Consider the following 25078-nt stretch of genomic DNA (forward strand, 5'->3'; position numbering starts at 1 on the left):
CTCCTGACCCGCCCGCTGCTCCCCTCCGCAGTGTACTTCGTGGATCTGCCTGTTCTGCTCCCCGCTCTGTCTCTGGTGAAGCCTCTCGCCTTCCCTGAGCTTCTGGCCTGTACCCCACTTCTGTATGCACAAATAAATAAATCTTAAAAAAAAAAAACATTTACTCAATATAAAGTTAATTTAATTATTTTTACTGTTTAATCAAATAATTATTAAGGAAATCTATTGTTTCTTTTGGAAATGCTTAGTGGTAAGGAATATAGACTTCCAGTACAATTCATTGGCATTACCTTGGTTCTTTCTTTTTTTGCTAAATATTTTTGCTTTGTACCATTAGTGCAAATGGTAGCAAAATGCAAAAGACAAATGATGTCTTGAGTTGCTCAGGAATCTATAGGCTGCACTTTGAGTAAATTACATTAGCACTTTGTATACCATCTCCCTATTTGTTCATATTCTAAATCCTTTTTTTTTTTTTAATCCTTTTTATGATTTGGTTCCTAGCCATTAACACACAATAAATATTTCTCCTAAAACACATTGCGCAATGTGAAACATATCAAAAATTATGAGATGTTAGTTTCAAATCTAACAGTGGTCAAGATATCAGCATCAGATAAAACAAAAATTAAATTATAAGTAAATTTACTAATTTTTTTTCACTTCCTTCTTCATTTCAATTATTAATCAAAGAAACATATGAAACTTAAGCCCGGTACTAATTTTAGGAATTTTCATAGTTATTTATATATCATTAAGCAAGCAAATTCCATCAAAGATCCTTTAAAGTAAATAAAAAAATAAAAAGCAAAGTAAAGACTGAGAGAAAATTTTTGCAAGCCACACATCTGACAAAGAGCTATAATCTAACACATAAAAATAATTTTCAAAATTCATTTTTTTAAATAAAGGCATACAAGTTAAAATGAACCAAAGAAGTGAATTGACATTTCACTGAAGAAGGTATATATACAGCTGGCAAATAAGCACATGAAAAAATGTTCAACTTCATTAGCCATAGAAAATGCAAATTAAAAAACATAACAAGATACCAACATATTTTTATCAGGATGGCCAAACTAAAATGATATCACAAAGTGATAATGAGGATGTAAAGAAATTGAATCATTCACACATTACTGTTAAAATATATAATGGTGCAAATTATTCAGGACTTCGATTGACAGTTTGTTCTAAATCTAAATATCCAACTAATCTATAACTCGACAATTTTACTGTGAGGTACTTGTCTCAGAAAAACAAAAAAGTACATTCACACAAAGAAGACTATATGAAAAAGCTTTATAGGCTTTATTTGTATATCCAAAGCCTATAAATAACCCGGAGACTCTCAATTGGCGAATGTTAAATAATCTTTAGTACCTCCATATTATGGATTTTTTTTTCAGCAATAAAAATAGACTATTGATGCAAACAAGGGCTTTAGTAAATCTCTAGGAAATTATAACTGAGTAAAAAATTTTAAAAATCAATCTATCACAAAAGATTACATACAGTACTATTCCAGTGGCACAGGTTCTTGAAATAGTAAAATTATAAATACGAAGAACACATTAATGATTGATATAAGCTAGGGAGAAGAAAGACAGTCCTGGCTATAAAAGTACAATTGAAAGAATCCTTGGGGTAAAGAAACTGTTCTGTAATTTTCCTGGAGTGGTGGATACATGAACTTACCTATGTGATAAAAGTGCATAGATGCAGAAATATGCATCAAATTAAATATGAATAAGATGGGTGCATTGCACAAATGTGAAGTTTTCAGTTATGATATTGTATTTTTTTTTTTACATCCTTCAGTTTGTTCATTTATCCATCTCTGTTGTAATCCCTGTGGACTTCCCACAACTAATCCACCCATGTGCCATCATCAAAGTCCCCTGCATGTTTCCCACCCCATTTTTTTATTACTTTCCCTTCTCCACCACCATAGAATGTCTCTGGTATACAGTTGTTCATTTTTTCTTTATTACAATTTTTCCCCCTGATCTTTACGGTCCTGCTATGATTGAAACCATCCAATATTTTTATTTTTCTTTCTGGCTTATTTCACTAAGCATAATATCTTCCAGCTCCATCCATGTTGCTGCAAAAGGCATGAGTTTGTGATATTGTAATTGTTTTTCAGGATGCTATACTGGAGGAGGGTGGGTAAGAGTTACATTAAATCTGTAGTATTTCTTGTTCAGTATGTGAATCTAGATCTAAAAATAGAAAGGTTAGTTAAAGGAAAGTATATTAGGGCCCTCCCTGGTGGTGCAGCAAGTTAAAGCACAGCACTAAGAAACTAAAGCACTTAAGGATAAGTTTGATCCCCACCCCAGAAATGATCCACATGGCACAGCAGACTTCTCCTGACCTGCTGGCTGCTCCCCTCAACAGTGTACTTCATCAGACGTCCTACTCTGCTCCCCAATCTGTCTCTGGTGAATCTTCTCACTGCCCCTGCACCTCTGGCCTGTAAAAGGAGATTAAAAATAGAAATGCCATGTGATCCACCAACTCCTTTAGGTATATATTTAAAAGAAATGAAATCAGGGTCTCAAAAAAATAACTACTTCCCCATGTTCATTGTTGCATTATTCATAGTGGTCAAGAAATGGAAATAACTCCCAAAATGAATAAATAAAGAAAATGTGGTCAATATGTGCAATGAAATTGTATTCTATCTGAAAAAAAAGAAGAAGAAGAAGAAGAAAAAGAAAATTCTGCCTTTTGGGACAACAGGGATGAATCCTGAGAGTACCACACTAAATTAAATAAGTCAGAAAAGAATAAATACTGTATAGTATCATATATATGTGAAATCTAAAAAAAAAAAAAAATCAAACTCATAGAAACTGAATCCAGTGGTGTTACCAGCATGGTGTTGGGGAAAATAGGGAGATGTTTGTTAATAATACACACTTTCTGTTATAAGAAGAGTAAGTTCTTAGGCTCTCATGGTGATTGTATTTAATAATATTGCATTACATACTGAACACTGTTCAGAGGATAGATCTGAAATATTTTCTCTATAAGAATAAATGAAGGTATGATAGGGTGGAAGTGTTAATCAACTAACACTATGATGGTAATAATATCACAATATGTAAATGTATCAAAGCATTACCTTGTACATTACCTTGTATACATAAATTTACACAATTTTACATGACAAGTATATCTCAGTAAAGTTGGAACTATATTAAACATGAACTTATACAATCTAAAGATTCCATTTCTGAGTATATACTCAAAGAAATGAAAGCCAGAAGTCAAACAGATATTTGCACATCCATATTCACACCAGCCCAAAGGTGGAAGCAACACAAGTATATCCACAGATGAGTCTATAGACAAAATGTAACATATACTGACAGTGGAATATCATTCAGTCTTGAAAAGAAAGCAAATTCTGACACATAACATGGGTGGACCTTAACATTCACTTGTTATGCTAGTGAAATAAATGAGTCATGGGAGGAAAATACTTTATAATTCCATTTATATAAAGTACTTAACTAGTCAAATTTATAAAGACAGAAATTAAAATGACATTCGTGAAAGACTGGAAGGAGGAGGAAATGACGAATTATTTAATTAATGTGGAATTTCAGTTTGGGGTAATGAGAAAGTTCTGCAGGATATTGTATAACAATGTGAATGTGCTTAATGCCAGTGAATGTTACACTTAAAATGTTGTGTTAAATTTTATGACACATTATTTTATCACAATGCAAAATATTTCAAAACACATTAACAACAAATACCACAAAAGTTATAACAATGTGAAAATAACAAATAGAGGGAAAAATTTAATTATGTCTCAGTTTGCTTTGCAGATATGTATGATATAACTGGGCTGTGACTTTAAAATAACTTAATTTAGATTCTAATAATTTAGTCATAAAGAATTATATTTTTTGTCCTAAAATATTTTTCAGGTGCTAAGAAATAATTGCAGTGTAAATACATGAATTAAAACAATAACAATGATGTTATGTTTTCTGTAATTCTAGAGTTGAGAACTGATTTTACTTCAGATGTGATTCTCCCACACTAAAGGTGAAAGCAAATAAAGTATTGCTCTATTGCTTCATCACCTTATTAAGGAAGGTTGACTTTGTGCTTAGCAACCAGGAAAAATAATTTATTTCTCTGTCACTTTATTTATTCACCTGCAACAAGGTAAATATAAGGTGTTACTTGTTATTTATTTAGCTTTCACAAGACACCGACCACATCACAGGAAGCATATACTATTAGCAAAGCAATTCTCTTTTCTTCTTTTGGTAATAAATATATCAGAATTTTTTCTAACAAAAAATTTCTATCTATAAATTGTTAACAGTTCTAAGGAAATGTATAAAAACTCTAAAGAAAATCAATTTCCAATATTGCATTGTTTCAGTTATAAGTAATGAAAATAAAATCAAAAGCCTTCCCAATATTTATATTTCTATATACCTCAGTTTCACTTGGTTTTTAAAAAGGCATAAATTTTGTTAACACAACTAGATTCTTTCATGGATGAATAAGATACAAATCTGTAAAATCATTTAAAGACTGTTAACTTTAGTAACAATGATAAATTATAACCAAAACTGAGTTATGTGTAGGACAGCAAAGTAAACCTACATATTTTTACAACTGACATAGCTCATGTAAACTAAGAAGGGAGTCTCTGCAGCTACAAAGTACCTAATTCTACAGCTCTTCCAGGAGTCTTTCAAATACTAGTCAGTTTTCTCTTTGTCTTTCTCATAGGACAAGGGAAAGACCATCACAAATGTATCTGGATAGGAAATAAATTATATAATTCTAATTATAAAATCGGCTCAAAGTTAAGAGTTCCAGGAAATGATCATCAGCTCTCTTTTGAGTCTCTTTCCAAGAAATCATGATTGTCTGTGTGTCTCTAGGATAAATTGAAAATGTGCACTTTAGAAGAATGTGCAATTATTTGGGGGGGGGAGCTCAGTGCCCTTTAAGTGTCTGTTAGGCCGATGTAGTACAGCTCTTTGTTTAGGGCAGTTGTGTCTTCTGTATCACTGATCTGTCATTGGTGAGAGTGGAGTGTTGAAATCTCCTGTCACATATATGTTTTCTTCAAAGTCATTTTCTGGGATGATAGTAATTTTCTAATGAAGGTTGGTGCTCCTTCATTTGGTATTTATATATTGATAATTGTTAAATCTTCCTGGTGCATTTTCTTTTGATCATTATATATTGTCCATCCCTGTCTCTTGTCATACTTTCTAATTGAAAGTCTATTTATGTGATATGCCTTCCTCTGGGTGCCATATGCTTATAGAATTGTTTTTCAAGTCTATGTGTATCTTTGGAACTTAGGTGCATTTCTTTAAGGCAGCAGATGGTTACAATCTGCCTCTTAATCCATTATGATGCTCTGTGTCTTTTTATTGGTGAGTTTAATCCATTGACACTTAGAGTAATTATTGATATGTGGATTATTAGTGCCAATTTGTTCATAGTTTTATGATTTTCTTGAATTTCTTATTAAACTATTTGTTTTCATTCCTCTCTTTTAAATTCTAAAATTCTTTTACTATTTTTTGGCAGCAGGGATCTTTTAGTGGATGAAAATTCTTAAAGATTGTGTCTATCTAGGAAGGACCTTATTTCTTCTTAAGCTAGGAAGGAAAGTTTTGCAGAATAGAGTATTCTAGGCTAGCTTTTTAATTCCCCCTTGGAGTACTTTGAATGTATCAATTCATTCTCTTCTTGCCAACAGTGTTTCTTCAGAGGCATCTATAAGTGTTACTTACAATGAAAGACCTGTCTTTTAGGGCAAAACACCTACAACAGCATCTTTTTCATTTTCTTTCAATCTGTTCATAGAGCTTCATTTTCTTCATTTAAAGGGAAATCAAATTAAGAATTTCAGAGACTGGATGCTTCCATATATAAAGCCAACTTTCTTCTTTTGGTAAAGATGAATTAGAGATGTTATGACATAGGCCAGTGGGAAGACATTTTGCTGTCTCTTTGCATTTGTATGCAAAGTGGTCCTGTGTGTCTTCAATGTCTTGCTTTTTAAAAAAATACTGGATTTTTTTTACTAAAAAATACACAAGGCCAACAAGCATTCTGAAGTGGAAAAAGAAGGCTAAGTAAAGTACAGAAAAGGCCAAGACTAAGGTGATCAACTCAGTCGTTTAGCTGGCTCTAAAATAATAGTCAGTGACAAAAGTACAATAGCTAAAGAAGCATAGTTAGACTCTGAACATATTTATTTATATAGGATCTTATATATGAGGAATGAAAACCATCTGTTTATAATAATACTGCCAGTCTGAAGGATGATGATATAACTGTTCCAAATTAGAACTGAGGAGGGCAAAGACCAACTTCAAACAAATGAAGTTAGCAAGAACAAAGCAGGTAATCAAGGTAATAGCAAAGTAATTGGGGTTTCATTATCAACAGCCAATTCATGTGTGTGTATGTATGTGTTTTAAGAATGGAAGTGGGAGCAAAATCCTAAAAGTAAAGTACACAGAGGTTTTATTAAAAGTAAAGCTAAAGGGGGCCTCCCTGGTGGCGCAGCAGGCTAAAGCACAGCACTAAGAAGCTAAAACCATTTTCAGCTTGAGTTTGACCCCTGGCCCCGGAGGTGACCCACATGGCGCTGCAGACCTCTCCTGACCTGCCTACTGCTCCCCTCAACAGTGTACTTCATCAGTCAGCCTGTTCTGCTCCCCAATCTGTCTCTGGTGAATCCTCTCACCACCCTTGCAACTCTGGCCTATACCCCAGGTCTGTATGCATAAATAAATAAATCTAAAAAAAAAATTACTATTATTAAAAAAGAAAGTAAAGCTAAAGTTCAAAAGATGCATAGTTTCTTGAGTCCAACACAAGATAGAGATATATTTGACTCTGAGTAACTAATAGGAATAGAGTTTTGTTTTTTGTTTTTTTTTAAGATTTATTTACATATTCATACATATAGAGCTGGGGTACAGGCCAGAGATGCGGAAGGTGAGAGGATTCACCAGAGACAGAGAGGGGAGCAGAACAGGCAGATCCACAAAGTACACCGCTGAGGGGAGCTGCAGGCGGATCAGGAGAGGTCTGCATCTCCATGTGGATCTCCTGCGGGGGTAGGAGGGGATAGAACTCAAGCGTAAGTGGCTTAAGCTTCTTAGTGCTGTGCTTTAACCCGTTGTGCCACCAGAGAGGGCCAGGAGTAGAGTTTTTACAAAATGCATAGGACAAAGACAGAACCAAAAGAATAAGAAAGAAATTAATCTTGAAAGAAAGCATAACTTTTCTTAATTAGAAAATAGATTATCTTCCCATTAGCCTAGTAATTCTGGTCTTTAAACCATGTGTAGAAGTAGCATTAATAGCTAATTAAAATATTTATAATGAAGAACTATAACAACCAAGAAAAAATATATAACTTTATGATTGGTTCTATAAAAATACTTGATTAGATTCAACACTTACTCATTATAAACACCCTGAGCAAATTAGAAAAAGAAGGGAACTAATCTGGATGATTAAGAGTGATCTAAAACAAAAACTAAAGACAAACAACAAAAATCCCTATAATAAATAATAAATTAAATGATAAATCATGACTTATTTTTTTCTGAGATTGAGAAGGAAATTATGAACACCTCTATATGATCTCATTCTTATGCAACAATTTACCAGATGCCTTAGTCAATGTGAATGAGAAGAGGAAAATTGAAAAGAAAAACATAACATAATGAAATGAGCAACATGGCTAAGACAACATAGCTGTATATGGAAAAAAATCCACATAAATCTACTAAATATATCTATAAGTAGACATAAAATAAATGTGGCTATAAAAATGAATAAATTCAGCTAACATTTTAGATACAAAGTCAATAGAAAAATTCCATTGTATTTCTGCATAATATCATAAAAGAAAATGAGGTTTTAAAAACATTATTCATAGTAACAGAATCACTTAGAAATAAAATCTAAGTAAAGATGTGCTAGAAACCTGCATTAACATACATTTTTGAAACCATTAAAGGGAATTACATCTCTTTAAAAATTTCAGAGCTTTGTGTCATTTTCAAATTATAAAACTCACTATTTTAAGATGAAATTCTTCCCAAATGAATCTATATTTATATTAGTATCCTAATATAAATATTAGTTAGTTGTGTGGTGGAAGGAATACAGGAAGTAATGCAATTATTAAAATTCATATGGAAATTTGTGTGGTTTAAAAACACAAAACTTAGGACTTCCCTGGTGGCGCAATGGGTTAAAGTGCAACACAGCAACCTAGACACAGCCCTTAGGTGCGAGTTCAAATCCTGGCCCCCAGAGGTGACCCACGCGGTGCTGCAGATCTTTCTTGTCTCACCTGCTGCTCCCCTCAGCAGTGTAATTCATCAATCTGCGTGTTCTGCTCCCCACTCTGTTTCAGGTGAATCCTCGCGTAGCCCCTGCTCCTCTGACCTACACTCCAGTTCTGTATGCATAAACAAATAAATAAATAAAAATAAAACCACAAAACTGATATAATATACTCAAATATCTAGAACTGTTATAAATCAATAGCAATTAAGGTGGTATAACATTGATTCAAGGGGTAAATAAATTGGACAATGGAACAAAATAGACTGCAAAAACAGAACCACATGTGTCTAATCAGTGAATTTATGCCAAAGGTGACTAAAGGAAATGAAAATTGAAGCCATAATAAAAAAAATAATAGTAATAACCTCACTTCTGTGATAACAGTCTATAACAAAAAGTCTGGAAACATCAAATTTTGCAAAAATGTGGGGAAAAAAGAAAAATAATTTACTACTGATAAGAATGTAAACTGGAACATCCTCTATAGAAAACAAAATGAAAAATCCTTAAAAAATTAAAATGAACATATAAGATTCAGCAATGCCACTTCTTAACATTTATCCAAAGAATATGAAAACACTAATACAAAAAGATTTATGTACCCTTGTATTCATAACAGCATTACTAACAGTACATAAGACATGGAATCAACCCAAAAGTCCATTGATAAATGACTGCACAAAGAAATAAAGAAATAGTGCTGCATCAAAATAAGGGATCGGAAAAATATAGCAATAATAATAATAATAAAACTGGCAGGCAAACATAACTCAGAGATATTCTGTGAGGGAAGTGGAAGTAAAGGTATCAGGGCAGGAGAGACAAAAGTACAAGGGACTATTGCGATGGTTCATGGGTAAATTGATGGTGGGGATTTTACAGGGAACACACAATGATGTAAAAGATAACAAATACAAAATTAATTTTAAAAAGGGAAAAAAGAAATGCTGTATGTGTTTGATGGAATAATATTCAGCTATTTAAACAATGAAATAGAGCCTCCCTGCTGGTGCGGGGTTAGAAACAACTCTATCAAGCCATCTGTAGTCACCGACAGCAGGAGTTTGATCCCTGCCAGGAAGCCAACCCACATGGCACAGCACACCTCTCTGATCTCACCTGCTGCTCTCCTCAGCAGTGTACTTCAACAGTGTGCCTGCTCTCCTCCCCACCCTGTTTCTGGCAAATCCTCTCACTACCACCTCTTTTTCACCCCCACACTTCTGGCCTACACCCAGTTTTTATATGCATAAATAAATAAATCTTTAAAAAATAATTAATTAATTAAAAATGAAATATTGCCTATAGGGACAATATGGGTGGATTTTAAGTTGATTATATTTCAGTAGAATAAGTCAGATTGTAGAATACAATTACCAGGTTGTTTCATTTGTGGGATCTATGTAATCAAAGAAAACAAACTGATGAAACACCAAAAAATAAATTAGACTGGGACCCTCCTTAGTGGCTCAGCAGGTTAGAGCACAGCACTAAGAAGCTAAAGCCACTTCCGCATGAGTTCGATTCCCGCCTGCCCCAGGGGTGACCACATGGCGTGGCAGACCTCTCCTGACCCGCCCGCTGCAGTGTACTTCCTCAGTCTGCCTGTTCTGCTCCCTACTCTGTCTCTAGTGAATCCTCTCACCAGCCCCTGTACCTCTGGCCTGTACCCCAGTTCTGTATGCATAAATATATATATATATATATATATATATATATATATATATATTTATTTAGAAAGAAAAAGTAACTTAGACTGAAAAACATGGTGGTAAAGGAAAGAATGATTGAGGGGAAGAGGGAGTAGTATAAGTAATAATGTGGTAGTATATTGGCCCTGGAGTTTTAGTGGAGGATGGGAGAAGCGTGTGCACATATTGAGGTGTGTAGCTATAGTCCCAAATTATAGGTTTGTAAGTATGGCAAATCAATACAATTTGACAAAAGAAAAATGATCTGCATTCAAAATAAAAGAAGTAATAATAACTGCCATTTCACAAACACTACCAATTTTTTTAAAGATTTATTTATGCAGTACAGGCCAGAACTGGGGTACAGGCCAGAGGTGCAGGACGGTGAAAGGATCCACCAGAGACAGAGACAGGAGCAGAACAGGCAGATTGACGAGGTACCCAGCTGAGGAGAGCAGTGGGCGGGTCAGAAGAGGTCTGCCACACCATGTGGGTCACCTCTGGGCTGGGGATCAAACTCGCACTGAGGCAGCTGTGCCTCAGTGCTACTCATTTAACCATTTGCAGTGCTACTCTTTAACCCATTGTGCCACAAGGGAGGGCTCCAACACTTTCAATTTTAAGGCACAGTTAAGCTCTGTGTAAATATACAATCTAGTTTTATTACAATGAGGACAGTGCTATTAATGATATTTTAAGGTAAGGGTGGTATCATTTCAGAACAGTCTAACCAAACTTGTGGTTTCCTGAAGTTTTAAGCTTTAAGAAAATTAAAGAAATATCTGAACTATAGAAATTTAAAGGACAGTATAAAGTCCCACTCCCCCAGAGATTTTTTAAACCATGGATTTGGAGAGATATAAAATTAGTGGAAAAATACTCATACACAATACAGTAAAAAAAAAAAATGATTTGACATTAGCTACTCAGCAGAGGAAAGGCATGCAAAACTTAAATGGTGCAATAATTTCAATATTCCATCTGACATTATTATGCAGAATTATATTATTTGTATTTCCTGTGATGCTCTAATTATATGTAAACATATGTAAACACATCTACATAGATGCATTGTATTATGTGTGTATATATTTGAAAGTAGAACATTCCAATGAAACTTTCCATTAGCCAAAATGGAATAAATTAAAGAAGCATTTACCGTTAATTTAAAGTTTCTTGAGCATTCTCAGAACCTAAAAATAACATGTCAGATAACATATGTAACCTAAATTAATGCTAGCCTAGGTTAACAACAGGAATGATACTATCAATACTCACCCTGTAGAAGTGGTTTCTGGGTAGCCATCTGGAGGAGTCACTCTCACTGTGCCACTCCCTTTAGAACAGCAATGATGAAACAGATGCTGAAGGCTCATTTCTCATTTTATCTTTTGTTATAAAGTCAAAGTCCACTTTGGATTTCTTTTGATTTGTGAAAACAGGTACTAGTGCAGGCCTTTCACAAAAGTGGAGCAAAAAGTGGGGCATACCTGGATCTTTTATGCTTATATATATATATATATATATATATATTTTATATATTTTATCTTTTTAAGTATATATATATACACACGCACACACACACACACACACACTCGTTTGGCTTCATCTTTAAGAATACCAATCTTTTGTGGAATGCCTCTGTTTTCTTAAACATGACACATATTACTTGTAAGAAGTCCAGTGTACAAAATAAATCTTTATTATTTCACCCTTCACACTGTCCACATCACATTCCCCAAAATAAAAATGTCATATGTGAATCAAAAAACCATTTCAAAGGTATGTCACCCTTAGGTTTAAGTGATTTACTGGATTTGTTATTAAACAGCAACATTTCAGTCACACTGAAAAGACCAGCTTTATCCTTTTTGTTTTCAGAATTCATTAACTTTAATGACATTTAGAAACGCAGAGTGACCACACAATTGGGCCATTAATTCTTCTGAAACATGAATTTTCAAAATTAACATTTGAGGAGGAAACAATATCACACCCAAACCCTTATTTTGAACTCAGTTTGCTGAAGCAGAATCTGTCTTATTTTTACAGTATTATACAGAGGCATAGAAAAGTCATTCCTAGAAGGATTCATAGCTAATTAAAATTTTCAAATTGTAAAATCTGAAAATTAATGTTTGCAACAAAATCAGCCACTCAACCTTGAACATGGAATTCTGTGTGCATAGTTATAATGAGCTGCTTTCGTGCAGTGTGCGGTCCTTGACATTTGTCATCCTCCTCAGACCACCCAAATATAGCAATCTGCTATTTGAAAAAGACACCATACACGTTTCTCTTTTCTCTTCGTAAGGCCATATTTTTAAAGAGCCATCAGTTCTCCATAGACTTCACTCATCATGCTAATGGCTTCTATAAATACTCTGACAGATCATTCTTCTCTAAATTGTCTAGCAAAAAAAAAAAAAAAAGAAAGAAAGAAAGAAAGATGTGTCTAGAGAGAATATAAAGAGAGTCATAAGCTGATTTTCCAACTTTGGTAGCATGGTGAGAAAACCAGTGAAGATCCTCCCTACTAGGATATTCTGTGTGCATCTATGTGCAAGAAACTCCATGTAAAAAGTTTTTAATATCAGACCATCCTCCTGAATATATATATATATGTATATATGTATATATATATGTATATATGTATATATATATATATGTATATATAAAGATTTATTTATTTGTGCATACAGAACTGGGGTACAAGCCAGAGGCGCTCAGGGGCAGCGAGAGACTTCACCAGAGACAGAGTGGGGAGCAGAACAGGCAGATCCACGAAGTACACTGCTGAGGGGAGCAGCGGGCGGGTCAGGAGAGGTCTGCCACACCATGTGGTCACCTTCGGGGCAGGAGGGAATCAAACTAATGCAAAAGTGGCTTTAGCTTCTCAGTGCTGTGCTTTAAGCCGCTGCGCCACCATGGAGGGCCATGAATATATTTTTTTTAATTTTTCAAATAATAATGTTTAAGTGGTAGATAACCTTCTATTTGTCTTAAGATTTCTTCAAGAATTCTATTGGTACAGAATCATTCTCTTGAGTAAAATCAACTTCTGAAATAAGGTCACCAGTGAGCATGCTCACATCAAACAAATCTCAACAGTTCTTTTTTATTCAACATAGGATTAAGAATTGCAGTTACCAGCTTCAACCTGAGTTCACCAGAGTAGCAGCAGGTCTAAAGTATATTTACAATAATCTTCTCAACAATAAGGAATGAGAAGTTGGCCAATGCAAACTAACATTTAATAATGATTAAAGTAAATATATAATTTATAATCCTAACTTCTAAGATTGAAAGGGGGTGTCTTAGTAATGATTATAACTGTCAATAGTAATTACTAATTAAAAGAATTATAAATAATAATTCCAAGTTAGCAAGCATTTCAGGTTTGACCGACCTGATGATGCATCGGGTATTATGATGAGTCGATAGCATGTTTTGCCTTATTTAATTGTTTCAACTCACAACATAAATGCATGATAGGCATCATCATTCCTGTTTGACAGATAAAAAATCAAAATCTCAGAAAAATTAATGTAATAAATCAAAGAAGTGGAATTTGAACACAGCTGCCCATCTGGCTCAAAGCTCCTTGAAATGTTGGTGCTGTTCTATTACAGAAATAAAGGCATTCTTCTCTTAAAAACTGATTAAAGAAGAGTTCCACCACTCTTTATTCTCTCTCAAAATTAAAGTATAAATAAATAAATGAAGTAAATAAAATTGAACGTAAATATATGGCATTAGAACATAAACATATTGATAAGATAATAGAAGGCAATTCTGTATCTATACAAAAACTGCAACTGAAATTTCACAATATCTTCCAGTTCATTAAAACCATGGTTTCATGTCCTGTGGAAACATTTTTCCCTTAAGAATGAAGACTTCTGGACCAGTAGAGTTTTAAGGAACAGGAAGGCATTTGTTACAACAAAATGAAAAGACTTATATGCTCTGGGCTTCTTCTATATAGTGAGGATGAATTTACAAATAAACTATTCCTCAGTTTCTTAAATATTCTACAAGTTCCCCAACTCACTTGATACTTTCATAATATCACACAGTAAATTGTTCTGCAGTTATTCTTCAGTATATGCTAAATCTGAATGGTAGAATGATTTGTCATGCTATTATCATCTTGAAATGATATACACATCCAAAAGATGTCTTTAATAAATAGATTAATTCTTAGTTCAAAACTGAAGGCTTCTGGGATTCTCTGCCAACTCTCCTGAACTCTATGTCCAAGAGCTGCACACTCAGCTTTTCCTTGAAAATGAAGTAGGACTGTTCCAGCAATGGATCATCCACCCTGTCTGAACCCATTCTTTGCTGTCCAGTAAACCCAAGGAAGAGGCACATTCTCTTCATGAGAATGCAGCACAGTTTACCTAAAAACTTTTCAAGAATTAACTTTGAAAAAAAAAATGGGTTTCGGTATTTGTTATTTCAGTTGCCAAGTGATTGGACCTTCAAAAAGGAATCCATTATTTACTTTAAAATCATTTTTATAGAATTTTCCTTATAAACTCAGAAGAAAACATGTCACTTGGCATTTCTTACTCTTGAGTCCCTTGTATTTAAATTTCATTATTGACTCTCTACAAATCATTTAGCAGTGAATGTCCTGTGCATTTGTAGAGTTGCCTTTGCAATTTCTTTGGTTTACAGCAGCAGTAGGTATCCTCACTGTCCTGGGTCACTGTCTCAGTTCCGCCTATTTTCTCAGACATTGGCGCGGTTTCTGCAGGGCCACTGGATCCCTACAAACAGCGTTCTTTCTGCCAGAGACCTTGTAATGTGCAATGAACGGTGTCATTTATTTTCATTTCCTCATACTTAATTGCATGCTTCTTGCTTCCAACATCAAGCCAGAAGGCAGGTGGCAGAAGCAATGAACTAAGCTGGGACTAGCTGTCGCGGTTATAGGCTATGCTACCTCCCTTAAAAGCAAGTCGGCTGTTTCCAACCCAGCAGAAGCCACTGGACTGGAAAAATGTTCCATTCCATTGCAGATTCTGACTCTGCAAAAGCCACTGTGGGGACAATCGACTATATCTCTCAGCAGCATCTACCTGAAGTGCTGAAGATATTAATCCAATAATAAATATGAGAACTAAATAAGTATCCCGTACAGAAATTAACTAATAGATGATATGGTAAAACACGGAATTGGTCAGCCTCCCTGGTGACACAGTGGGTTAAAGTGCAGCACTGTGAAGCTAGTCACAGCCATTTTAGCACTAGTTCTATCCCTGACCAGGACGGTGACCCATATGGCAAGGCAGACCTCTCCTGTTCCACCCGCTGTTCGCCTCAGCTGTGTATTTCAATCTGCCTGTTCTGCTCCCTTCTATCTCTCTGATGAATCCTCTCACTGCTCCTTCACCTCTGGTCTATATACTAGATCAGTATACATAAATTAAAAACTTCTTAAAAAAAAAGGCAGGGCCCTCCCTGGTGGCAAAGCGGGTAAAAGCATAGCACTAAGAAGTTTAAGCCACTTCCGCATGAGATGATCCCGCCTGCCCCGGAGGTGACCACATGGTGTGCCAGACCTCTCTTGACCCGCCTGCTGTTCCCCTCAGCAGTGTACTTGGTCGATCTGCCTGTTCTGCTCCCTACTCTGTCCCTAGTGAATCCTCTCACCCTCCGTATCTCTGGCCTGTACCTCAGTTCTGTATGAATAAATAAATAAATCTTAAAAAAAAAAAAAAAGGCAGAATTGGTCAGAGAGAGTTCTTATTCAATTAATTCCTACCAACTTTCTCTGCATAAATTTCAAGCAAGTCTGCTTAAAATTGATCATCCTAAAGAACAGGGTAAGTTAGTTGAACAAATTAACAATCAAAGGTGTATACTTATTTATAGACTATCTAGCAACATATTCAAAGATAAATGATCATTTTTAAACTCTGAGATGTTTCAGTATGGTGCATTTTTGTAGCCCCCAAATAAAATTGTTCAACACTGAATTAAAATAAAATTAGAAGAAATTTGTTCTTTTTTTAGCAATAAATGTAAATAATGACTGCAATTTATTCACACCTTTCCCCAGATGACATATCCTTTTTCCTACTATGATCTTCAAACAATATTTCATGTACCTTTTCAACTATGTCACTTACATGGTGTTAATTGGGTGTCCTTAAAATCAGAGACTGAACATTGTACGTCCATGGTAAGGATTAGAAAGGTCACACAATATGATTTCCCGAGTCTATTTTTCTATAGGGGAAAAAAGCAACCATGTTATATAAAATGCATACTTTTTTCTTGGTCCTTTAAATGTAAGTACGTGAAGGAATGAAATGAAGAAAATAAAGCAGGAGCCCCACTGTGTTTCACTTTCATGTGACACTAACTCTCAGGTATCCATGAGGTTTTTCTCGTTTGACCCTATCTATATTATGGTTGTATGTTAAGAATGAAAAACATCAATTATGATTTTTACTTACCCCCCTCTTTATGCTTTTCTTGTCCTCTTTTCTTTCTTTGTTTAACATTTCCTGCCAAGTTTGACTGCCATTATCCTCTAGGCTTTCTATCTTAGTGGATTAAAAATGTTTATCTTTGTCCCTCCCTCTTGTATTTCTTCTATCCTACAAAGTACTATCACTTAGTAATCAATTGTGAATAATTAATGACACATCAGTAATATAAAGCTGATGCTTGATCACATTTTCACTTCTGCAAACCATACTTTCCCAAAGTATAAGATGATCCTTGATTCAAACATTCTGTGATCAAGTAAGTTTAGGAAATGCTGCTCATCAAACTTGAAAATTCAAATCCATACTGCAGTCCCCTGGTAAAGAAACTAGTTTAACTTAGTATATTCCAAACATACTTGACCTTGGACTCTATATTTTCTTAAAATGCCTGTTAACATTTCTTGGAAAACAATTTTTAAAAATATATTAGCTTAGGAGCTACAAGTTAAGTAATTTTCTGAAAAATAATTTTGAAGAAATCAATAGTTACTTTATGTAACCATAATTCTAATAAAGCAAGTCAAGAACATATTCCAAGTATGATTTATGATATTAATATGAATAATGTATCTAATAACCATTGAAAATAGTAGCAAAGACTTGATTTGTTCATATTCAGAATCTTAAAATCTAATTATGCTAGAGTGTTGGCTTCCATTTATGTCTCAGTATAAAAGGTCTTCTGTTTTTGGTAAAATTCTTCTGAAACAGATTGGAAAAAAGTAATGCTAATTATTTATAAGCTTATTGTTAGTCTACATATTTGTTTTTATGAAACTTTCTGTAATCTGTTGGATGATGGATGATATTTTTCATACAAACAAATTCAAAACCACTGATTTTTAATAGATATAGTTATTTCTGCTATCTTTGATGATAGTTTTGACTTTCACAATAGGAAGATTTATTTATTTCCTCACTTAATATGTGAACATGTATGATATGTGAGGCATGATTCTGGGTCTTGAATTTATCAGTGAAAAAACACATTAAGATTTCTACTAATTTTATATATTAGTTGAAGAAGGAAGGTCTACTTTAAACAATAAGCATAATGAATAGGTAAACTGTACAATGTATTGCAAGATTATAAGAACAAGTCAAAATAGAGCAAGGTAAAGGAATGTGAGAGGTGAAAGAGTGGAAAAGGTTACTGAAATTTTAAATAGAGTGGTCACCATAGACCACCATGGAAAGTTGATGTTTCAGTTAAAACTTGATGTTAAAAGAGTGTGAAATTGAGAGTAATGTGTTCTCATCAGATGAAGTAGACAGTTAGGTTAGAAGAATTCCTGGCATGTCAAAAAAGAAACAAGGAAGATAAAGTTGTTCAAAGAATGAACAGGTGAACAGGTAAGAGGAAAATACAAAATGAAGTCTAACAGGTAATCAGGAACATGAAAATATAAGATCTTGTAGGACAGCAAAAGGACTTTGGTCTCAATACTATTGAAATTGACAAGCATTCACAGGAATTTAGGAGAGAAATTATGTGATATTTTATAAGAATTAACCTGTTTATTGTGGAGAATATGCTGTAGAGACATAATAGTAGAATAAAGGAGACTACTTGGAATCATCATTAAGTATAGAGATGGTAAAAAGTATTTAGACTCTGCTCATAGGTTGAAGATACAGCGAAGAGTTGACTTTAGATTGTGAAAGAAAGGAAGATGTAAGAATGAATGAATATGTCTCTTTTTTTAATAACTGGAAGTGTAGATTGTCATAAAATTTACTGAGAAAGAATTCTAATAGAGAGAGTAAAGGGAAAATGTGTGGATATTTTGTATTAGAGAAGTCTTATGTATTGACCACTCAAGTACAGATGTTACTGGGAAATTAGATACACAAATCTAGAATTCAAGAAAGAATTTTGAGCTGGCAATATAATTTTGGGAACTGTCAACCATTGGGTGGTTTCAAAGCCATGAGAATACCAAATATGTGAGTTTAAGTGGAGCAGAAAAGAAGATTAAGTCACTATACCAATACGATGTGGTCACACGATTTTCTCCTAAATTCCTGTGCGTGGCTGAGATTAGAATTGACACTAAAGATCTTATATTTTCATGCTCCTAGTTACCTATTTGATTTCACTTTGTATTTTCCTCTTACCTGTTCACCTATTCATTCTTTGAGCCACTTTATCTTCCTTGTATCTCCTTTGACATGCCAGGAATTCTTCTAAACGATCTACTCCATCTGATGAGAACACTCTACTCTCAGTATCACACTCTTTTAACATTGAGGTTTTTTTTTTTTTTTAAAGATTTTTTTATTCATACAGAACTGGGGTACAGGCCAGAGATGTGGAGGGTGAGAGGATTCACCAGAGACAGAGTGGGGAGCAGAACAGGCAGATAGATGAAGTACACTGCTGAGGGGAGCAGCGGGCGGGTCAGGAGAGGTCTGCCAGCCATGTGGATCCCCTCTAGGACATGCGGGAATCGAACTCATGCAGAAGTGGCTTAAGCTTCTTAGTGCAGTGCTTTAACCCGCTGCGCCACCACGGAGGGCCTTAACATTGAGTTTTAACTGAATTTTCGAAGGGTAGAAAACCACCGAGAAGTAATTGGAGACAAAGGAGAACAAGCGAATAGAGTGGTGTTCTCAGACATAAGCAGGGAATGCACCAATGAGTAGTGCAAAATTAGAGGATGGAGAACAGACAAATGACGTTAGCAACATGAAACTGTTTGGTGATTTGACAAGAGTCTCTCAGTGGGATGTTGGAAATAAATGTCTGACTGGAGGTAACTCAAGAGAAAATAAAAATAGGAAAATCTGAAACAAATCAATGACAAAACAATTTGAGAAGACCTAAATTTCTTTCAAAAAGAAACCAAGAAATGCTGATATAAATTACACAAAATTGGTGTTAAGAGTTTTATATAACATGAGAAAATAACAGCATGTTGATGAAGTGGTGGAAAGCCCCACCAGAATGCAAAATATTGATGATGCAGAAGAGAATGAAAAGAATTCTGGAGAAAGATCTTTCAGTTGGCAAAAAAAAAATAAATGAGGTCTAGTGGAGAAGATGTTCCTAAGGAATTCAAACTGTTCTGTGACTTCAGGAATGTTTTGACATTTTTCAGAGAAGTCTGGGTAAAGTTAATGAACACAATAAATTTGTATGATTTTTTTGTTATTATTTAGAATGCAAAATTCCCTCAAAAATCTATCCCTCCTATTTGGAATTTGGCAATCCCACATGGAATTAAATAATACTAAGTATTTATAGCTTCATTCATGTAGAGTTCATAAAAAATTATGAGAATTGCTAGTCTTCTATCATTTTTCAAAACCAAAGGTTTTATGCCCCAGAGACATAGTAATTAGAAGTATACCTGGATAAATAACAGAGCATGTATTAGTCAGTTGGCTAAAAGCAGAATGTTAAGCAAGAGAGTGACTTACTCCAAACCACATTTTTAAAAAATCACGAAGGCTGTTATTGGAGATTGGACGGTAAAAGGACAATGATAGAAGAGGAAGGGGTAAAAGGCTGTTGTGACTTGGACAAAGCTTTTAGCTGGGGAAGTAGAGTGAACTAGACAGATTCAAATATATTTTGACAAGTGATAACATTTTACTCCAACATTAAAATTTAGAATAAGAAATTGCACTATAAAACTGTTTTCTCAGTATATACTGGCTACTAGAGTAATTTCCTATTTTCCCATTTGCTGTTACTATGTTTTCTTGACTTCCTCATGATTCATAGTTATACAAATCTAAAAGAGAAGCACTATAATAGGCATGTTATTTGCTATAACAAAAGAGAAGTTTCTAAAATGCTTGAAAGAACATTTCACTTCTTTTTTTTTTTTAAAGATTTATTTATGTATTCATACAGAATTGGGGTGTAGGCTAGAGGCACAGGGGCAGTTGAGAGGCTTCACCAGAGACTGAGTGGGGAGCAGAACAGGCAGATCGACGAAGAATACTGCTGAAGGAAGCAGCAGGTGAGACAGGAGAGGTCTGCTGCTCCATGTGAATCAACTCTGGGGTGGGGATCCAACTTGCACTGAAGTGGCTATGGCCAGCTTGCAATGCTGCATCCTTACCCGTTGCGCAACCAGGGAGGGCCCGCATTTCACTTCTATACCAATTTTAGTACTCAATTGAAATTTAAAAATTTTGCTTTTACTAAGATTCTAAGTTTTTCAAAGCACCACCTTTTCCCCAATTAGCTTGTTTATCTTTCAGCTTCTCAGATAGCATTTTATGTAGGACTAACATAGCCACAATTTTTTTTTTCATATCTACATTTTTGGCTTACCATTACCATTATCAAACAAGATTTGATATTCACTTGTATTACACGTTCTTCTGTTATATATATATATATATTTGTATGTATGTATACAAACAAAACAATATGGTTTTCTAGGCAAACTGAGATTAATATTCATTGTGCTGAATATAATGCTATAACTCTTTTAATAACAGTCACTAATGCAATATTTTTGGTTTAACAGCATGTGATCTGACTAAAGGCAGAGATGATAAAAATGTACAAGTGTAATATTGCATAGTAATGTATTTATAATGATTTGGACCTATAACCTTTCTCAGATCAAGTAGAGGTATCTTTACTTCCTACTATGTCACATACTGAAACAACCCAGAGCTGAGTATTTATAGCTACTCTTAAAAGTGATCATCTCTTACTTCCTAAAAGTACCAGAAATTGGATGAAGGGACTGACCTTCCTCAAAGCATGGCACACACTTTCTTCATGCTCACGAATTCTGTCAATTTCAGACCTTTCATCCATAAAGATAGAATGACTTTTCTGTGCTGCAAGTCAGAGCCAAAGCATAATAAACTACCAGCTGACACTCTTATTATGTTTTAAGTCCTTTCCTTATGTTTCCTAATTCAATCATGCTTAATAGGAAAAATCACTGGGTTGAAAGTTTTAATTGATACTGAAGCCAAACTTAGACTTTGATAAATTTTAACAAAGAAAAGTTTTGAAGTGGATAGAATTCTCATTTTCAGATGTTCATTATCACTAAAAGGATAATTCTTTTTAAAATATGCCTCAACAGTAAAGCTTTGTGTTCAGCTGACACTGATAAACTATAACTAGATTAAAAGAAATATGTGGTTATGTTTTCTACATATTTTGGCAATCTGGAGTCATTTAGCTAAATCAAAGATGGATATTTATTTCAAAAACAATAGTAACTCTAATATTCCCAGGCCTCATTAGTAATACAAGAAAATCAGGGACTTTGTTACTATCATTCTGTTATTGATTGATTGGAGGCTTACTTATTGATACCTAGTTGTTAACATTTTTATGTTACTTACTGTTCTGGAACTAGGCACACAGCTATGAATACAGAAAAGTCCCACCCACCCACAGTGTACATACCAGATAGATAGAGAAGGGTAAAATTGTATTCTATGTTAAGTGATGAAACCCACAACGAACTATGAATCTCCTCTCATCTTGGCTGGATGCCTCCGAGTATCTGCTTGAGACTCCTCTCTCCAGGGGACCTGCACAATCAAGAAGAGGAAAGTTATGTGCCTCTCCTTTCTACAAAAGAGTCTGACGGTTAACTGCTGCCACCCCCTGCTTTCTGCTGTTCTTGGACTTGCCTATTTGTGCTACTGTAAGCACCTGCACCACACTCAGCTGCTGATAATGGAGTCAAACATGCTCCTTACCAGGGACTGCAAGGTTCTAGGAATTCTAGCCATCCCCATCCCACTAAACCAACCTCCACTCCCAAAAGTGTCCACTCACAGAGATCCAACACAAAGCTTCCTTATGCCTGCTGAAAGTTCCGTAGCTCTCCCCCAAACTGTAAGTTTTCATTCAGTCTTTTCTCTCAGATCCTGATATGGCTGCCTCCTTTTTATTACCCAAATCTCGGCTCAGATATAGGGCTTCATTGACCATATTATTAAAATGTGTAACCTTTTTCACATCGCACTATCAAATTCTGTTTTCTTATCATGATCTGACATTGCTTTATATCATCATTACTTGGTTACTGTACCTTTCCCAGACTGCTCTACAACAGAAGGGACCTTGTCTGTCTTGTTCATTGCAGCATCCTCAGCATTCAGAGCAGTGTCTTGACCCTTGGTAGATACTTAGTTCATGATCACTAAGTGATTGACATTAGTGCTACTGCTACTGCACTTTTCATTGTTGCAGGCAGGGTTCTTGTATTGCACATTCTCATTTACGATAAATGTGTCTCTTCTATCCAGAAAAACAAAGTTGGAAAGAATTAAACACTTTGATTGAAAAGAAAGACTGCATTGAAATAAAATAAAGTTCTTCACCATTCCTTCCAAATTTTGTCCACATTTTCAAGTATTCTGTCCTTAAAAATTTAATTCAAGTGTTGTGCAGCTTGAAAATCTTTATTCTCCTAGACAGGATAATGCGTTTTCTGTTTGATCTCCCACAGCATATTATTTATGTCTGCAGAGAAGAGTCTATGTGATAGTGACAGTGAAGTGAAAAAATGGTAATTTCTAACTTATTGCTTCAAAGGGCATGCATAATGTGCTAACTAGAAAGAATCATTAAACTATACAGTGGGACACCTGTTTTCAGGTTTGTCACCAAAAGTAAGTGTCTGTTTCCATCAAAGGGAATCAGAAATTCCACTACATATATAACACAATGAACATGTCAATTATCCCAAAGAGAAAGTACTCTTAGAATATTTAAAGATACAGAATCATGGTATTATTTCTAGGTTTATAAAAGTGAAGCAGACTAGACATGACACCAAAATCAAACACAAAGAAAGAAAACAGGGATAAATTGAACTTCATTTAAATTAAACACTCTTTGTTCAAATAGACATTATGAAGTAAAGGTCGACCTTATAGACTGCGAGGAAAATGTAAACCCTATTTCTACTAAGAGTCTACTCTCAAGATATATATAACTTTTAAAACTCAACAGAAAGACAAACAATTCAGTTTTAAGTTAAGTAGATTAACTTAAATGGACACTTTTGTTAAAGAAAATAATGGCCAGCAAGTAGATGAAAAGATGCTCAAAAACTAGAAATAGAAAATACAAGTCAAAACCATATGAGATGCCATTGCAGTACCTAACTAAGGCATCTGTAGCCTTAGTTAAAAATATCATCAGAGTAATTGGAACCCTTATGCATTGCTGGTAGGTGTGTGAAATGTTGCAGTCACTGCAGAAAACAGTTTGGCAGTTCCTCAAAAGTTAAACACAGAACTAATATCTGATTCCCAGTTCCTCCCAAAGAGTTGAAAACAGGAACTCAACTAATATATGTTCAACCATGTTCATCACAACATTATTTATAGTAGCCAAAAGGTGGAGACACTTCCAATGTTAATCAAAAGGAAAAAAATATATTGTACTTACATAGATGGAATATTAGGTATCCATAAAAAAGGAAAGCTGAATATTAGGTATCCATAAAAAAGGAAAGCTGAGAGGATAAAACAAAGAGGGAAAGAAAAACAGTGGATGATGATAATTGACTATAGAGTGATTTGGTGGCAGGTTATCCTATTATTTATGTGGTGACATCTGATGGATAGGAGCTTAATATTACCTCAATTAAAAGAATAAATGAAAGATTTTCTGATACATGTTAAAATTGCGGATGAACCTCTCAAAAACTATGCTAAGTGAAAACCCCCAAAGCAAAAGTCCACATGCTTTATGATTCCATTTAAGTTTAATATCAAAAATGTAAAGACCATATTTTAAAATCTAAGTTGATAGTTCCCAGAGATTTTGAAAAGGAGAGAATGGAAAAAAAAACTGCTTAATAAGAAAAGGTTTTACTTTGGGTAGGTGGAAATATTCTAGAACTTCATTGAAGTTGTGGTTACAATAGCCATATGGATTTAGCAAATGCTTCTGAAATGATTGGTATAAAATGATTAATTTTATGTTATACAAATTCCTGGAATTATTTTGTAAAGAATTAGGCAATCAGCACTTAGAAGACTATCTAGAAGTGAAACTAAGTAAAATCAATTAGTTCAAAATATTACTTAAAACATTTATACTGATAACTTGATTCTGAAATTCCTTTCTCACTGGTATGGAGAAAAATGCCCAAATCAAACCCAAAGTTAGTTTGATCAATCAAACACAAAGAATATTACTTTACTAGCATATCACCACCACTACAACTTTCTTTATGTCAGTATGATGAGAGCTACATGTTAAGGGAAAATGAAACATCTCAGAAATATTGAGAGAGTAAGAACTCAGATATTGCACCATCATAAAGGGAGTGTGTTCTTATATGAAGAGCTACAGGAAGAAGCAGAGAAAAAAAGCATCCTTGTTAAAAATCAACTCGAAGTGGATTAAAGACCTAGACATAAGAACGGAAACCATAAATTACCTGGAAGCAAAGATGGGTCAAACACTACACGACATACACTTCAGCAACATCTTTAAAGACAGAGTACCCAACGCCACAATAGTGAAGGCAAAGATAAATAGATGGGACT

This window comes from Condylura cristata, unplaced genomic scaffold (assembly GCF_000260355.1).
Source record: "Condylura cristata isolate star-nosed mole 26May11 unplaced genomic scaffold, ConCri1.0 scaffold00009, whole genome shotgun sequence".
NCBI classification, from domain to species: Eukaryota; Metazoa; Chordata; class Mammalia; order Eulipotyphla; family Talpidae; genus Condylura; species Condylura cristata.